The following is a 4,382-nucleotide window of genomic DNA, read 5'->3' as shown; positions in this document are numbered from 1 at the left end:
AGAGTCACAGAACCACAGAATATCAGAGCTAGAGTAGAGGTACCTTAAAATTCAACTAGTCCAATCCCCATATTTTACAGATGAATAAACTGAGCCTCAAAGAGGAATTTCACCGTTGAGATGATTAGTTTTTTTAATCTAGCCCTTCTGTCCCAGCACAGACCCTGAAATCAACTTGCTCCTCTAAAAGGAGACCGCCTTCCCTGATGTATCTCCCCTCCCCAAACCGGCAGTCCAGGCTGCTGTCTAACCCCCTTTCCTCCCAGCCTGAGGTAGGGGAAGGGCAAGCAGTAGCTCGGGGCGGGCAGAGCCTTCTAAACCCCCTCCTTTAACCTAGACAGGTTACAGAGGTAATGGAGGAACAGACCTCCACTCGCTTCCCAAGGGGGAAAGAGGCCGAGCTGGGAACCCTTGCTGTCTCCCCATCTGCTTGCTATTCTCTTCCATTTGCCAAAGCGCAGAATCACGGGAGGTTGGCCTTTTTTCCCATCTCCACATCCAGGGTCTTAGAGCTTGGTATACACGAGTTTTTCAATGACACACTAGGAGTTAACTCTTTAATCCTCTCCCCACCTGCCCGGGAGAAATCCAGAGATAGGACCCGGGAGCCCATAGCTACCTCTGCCTTATCTCCGGCTCCGCCCCCTGGGCCTCTTCCATTGGTTGAATCCCAGTAGAAACTGACGAGCGAAATAAATGGAAGATTCCGATTGGCCAAATCAAATTCTGCTTTTAAAAAAAAGAAGTGAGGTGGGGCGGGGGTGGGGTGGGGTGAGGCGAGTAGGAATATTGGAGAAAGGTGGAGACTGCAATGGGTTTGAGCAATTTCCCACCAGTCACCCTGGTTTGCTACCTCAGTGTCATTCTCTACTCCTGACTCTCCTTCACTCAGAATATAGAATCAACGGCTAAGTCTCGTCAACATATTTCAATAACCTTCCTCCCCACCCCCGCACCCCCCCCCACCTCCCACAGAGGGCTACTGCCCTAGTTCAGGCCCTCTTCTCCTGTTCCTATTACAATCAATCCCTACTTGGTCTCCCAGTCTCAGCTCTCTCCCCTCTCCAATCCATTTTCCACCCAGTTGCCTAAGTGATTTCCCTAAAGAATGGGTCTGACTTCTTTGTTCAAGAAGCTCACGGTGGTTTCAAGTATAAAATGTAAATCTCCCTGCTTGTCATTTAACGTCCTTCGTAACGTCCTTCATAATGTGACCCCAGCCTACCTTTCCAGTCACATTCTTTTTCTTCACCGCCTCCAAGTTCCAGCTCAACTCGCCTGCTTCCTTATACACAACATTCCATTGCCCATTTCTGAGCCTTTGAACAGCATGTCTCCCATTCCTGAAATGCCTCTCTTACTGTCTCCTCACCTCCATCTCGTAGAACTAACTCCTCGTTCCTTCAAGGCTCTCAGCTCTTATGTCAACTCTTATGTGAGACCTGTCCAGATTCCCTCCAAGGGCCAGCATTCTCCACCTCCCCATACACACATTTCCTTACATTGATTTTTGTTTTTTGTTTTTTTGTGGAACAATGAGGGTTAAGTGACTTGCCTAGGGTCACACAGCTAGTGTCAAGTGTCTGAGGTGGATTCGAACTCAGGTCCTCCTGAATCCAAGGCCGGTGCTTTATCCACTGCACCACCTAGCTGCCCCCACACATTTCCTTACAAATGTACATGTTGTTGGTTGTTTCCTTCCTATAGAATGTAAGCTCCTTAAAGTCTTCCTTCCTTCCTTCCTTCCTTCCTTCCTTCCTTCCTTCCTCTCTTCCCTTCCCCAATATCTAGTACAGTGCCTGGTACCTAGTAAGCACTTTTTTTTGTGTGTGAGGCAATTGGGGTTAAGTGACTTGCCCAGGGTCACACAGCTAGTATGTGTCAAGTGTCTGAGGCTGGCTTTGAACTCAGGTCCTCCTGAATCCAGGGCTGGTGCTCTATCCACTGCACCACCTAGCTTCCCCTAGTAAGCACTTTTTAATGTTTGTTGAATGTTTTGTATGATTGTAGATTTATAATCTATATCAAATTGCTTATTGTCTCAGGGAGGGATGAGGTGAGAGGGAGGGAGAGAGAAAATTTGAACTCAACATTTTTTTAAATGAATGTTTAAAAATTGTCTTTACATGTAATTGGAAAAATATTATTTAAAAATGCAAAACTTTTTAAAAGTTTATTGAATGAATAGGCAGAAACTTGAAATTCTTTGCTCAGAATTTCCTAGTCCTTGGAGCATCCTTGCCCCACCATTCCCAAGACTCTGTCTCCTGAAATATACTCTCCTTGATGAGAACCCTAGCTATGGAACCTTGGGCAAGTTACTTATCAGCTCTGTGCCTGGGATGGTGGAGAAAGAGCTGAAGACTCAGGAGTTCCATCTCTTAGTTCTTCTGCTCTCCTGATATATCTGGAAGATCAATGAGCCCATTCAAGCTTCTTGTTACTTTTCCTGGCCTTTGGGTCATGGAGCCACAGGACATAAAAGCTGAGTCTAACCTACTCCCTGTCCCATTTTACAGATGAGAAGACTGAAACCCAAGATCACACAGTCAATGGCAGGGACCTGACAAGAATTTAGGTCTACTATGTTGTCTCACTCTTGGGGTATGGAAGGGGCATCAGATTTGATGAATTCCTTGGATTTATATTCTTTAGGCCCATCCTTGGCCCAGGGAGGTGGGACATACTTATGTTCAGTCACATGTAATCACATACATACATAACCCTGACCTACACGTTGTAATATATTTCCACATGCATGGCACACAGGTCATATAATCCACATGTTTACACACACAAACATATGCACACACTCAGAACCATTTCTTGGCTTAGTGACAAATTCCTCTCATCTACAGCCAGTTGTGGGGCCCCTAACATATGGTGCAGCAGATAGGAGAAGCTGAGAGGGATTAGCCCTATTTAGACCTAGGGATTGGGTTGTCCTCTCAGGCTGGGCCCTGAACCTATGCTCTCCTGCCCATCTACCTTAGGACTGAGGACTTTTCCAGTGTTTCCAACTGGAGGGGGTATGTTGTCTTCACCTCTACCAACCAAGCCAATTTATCTAGTGCCTGGGTCAGAGATTAGAGAAGAAAGAGCCCAGCTAGATTTTAACTCTCAGGGGACTAGAGCCATTAGTTCAATTCACTTCTATTGAACATTTAATTCAATGAAATTAAATTTGCTGTAATGGAATACTATTGTGCTAAAAGAAATGATGAGCAGGCAGATTTCAGAAAAACCTGGAAAGACTTACACAAACTGTTGCTGGATGAAGAGAGCAGAACCAGGAGAACATTGTAGACAGTAACAGTAACATTGTGTGATGATCAACTATGATCGACTTTGCTTTTCTCAGCAATACAGTGGTCCAAGACGATTTCAAAAGACTCATGATGGAAAATGCTCTCCACATTCAGAGAATGAGAAAGAACTGATGGAGTCTGAATGAAGATTGAAACATACTATTTTCACTTTGGGTTTTTTTTCATGTTTTTTTCTTTTGTTCTTTCATAACATGACTAATGTAGAAATATGTTTTACATGATCGCACATATATAACCATATCATATTGCTTATCATCTTGGTGGGGAGAGGAGAGAAAGGGAGGAAGAAAACTCTGGAACTAAAAATCTTTCATAAAATCAATGTTGACAATTGTATTTACATGTAATTAGAATAAATAAAATACAATTAAATTTAAAACGTAACAATTTTAGAAGAAATCAAATTCACTTCAATTAAACATTTCATTCTACTTAGAACTAGGAAGTATCACTAGTTCTAGTAGTGCTAGGGCATGCAAAGATAAACTAGGGTCATACTTGGTCCCAAAAGCCAAGAAGCTCACCATCCAGAGAGTCAAACAGCTAACATACAAGAGAATATAGACAGCCCTTAACAAGATGAAGTTAGGGAAAGTCAATGGAGCCAACCTAACACAGAAGAGATCTGTACTGGAGATGAAATAATTTTGAAAGGCTCTTGGGATCTGATTCTCAAGAGACCTCAAATCAGGATCTATTCCAATTAGCATTTATGATGTCTACTATGTGCAAGGAACTGGGAATATAAAGACAAAACAAAAACCAACCCCTACCCTCAGGGAGCTTACATTCTACTGAGAAGGAAAAAAAAACATAAACAAATAATTGGGACCTGTGGATTCATCAATATAAGGAGCTCTATTCCAAAAGGAAGGGAAAGATCATTTTACTTTTACTTTTTTTTTTTTTTTTAGTGAGGCAATTGGGGTTAAGTGACTTGCCCAGGGTCACAAAGCTAGTAAGTGTTAAGTGTCTGAGGCCACATTTGAACTCAGGTCCTCCTGAATCAAGGGGCTGGTGCTTTATTCACTGCGCCACCTAGCTGCCCCCATT

This window comes from Dromiciops gliroides, chromosome 4 (genome assembly GCF_019393635.1).
Source record: "Dromiciops gliroides isolate mDroGli1 chromosome 4, mDroGli1.pri, whole genome shotgun sequence".
NCBI lineage: Eukaryota > Metazoa > Chordata > Mammalia > Microbiotheria > Microbiotheriidae > Dromiciops > Dromiciops gliroides.
Note: the sequence above shows the minus strand (reverse complement) of the source record.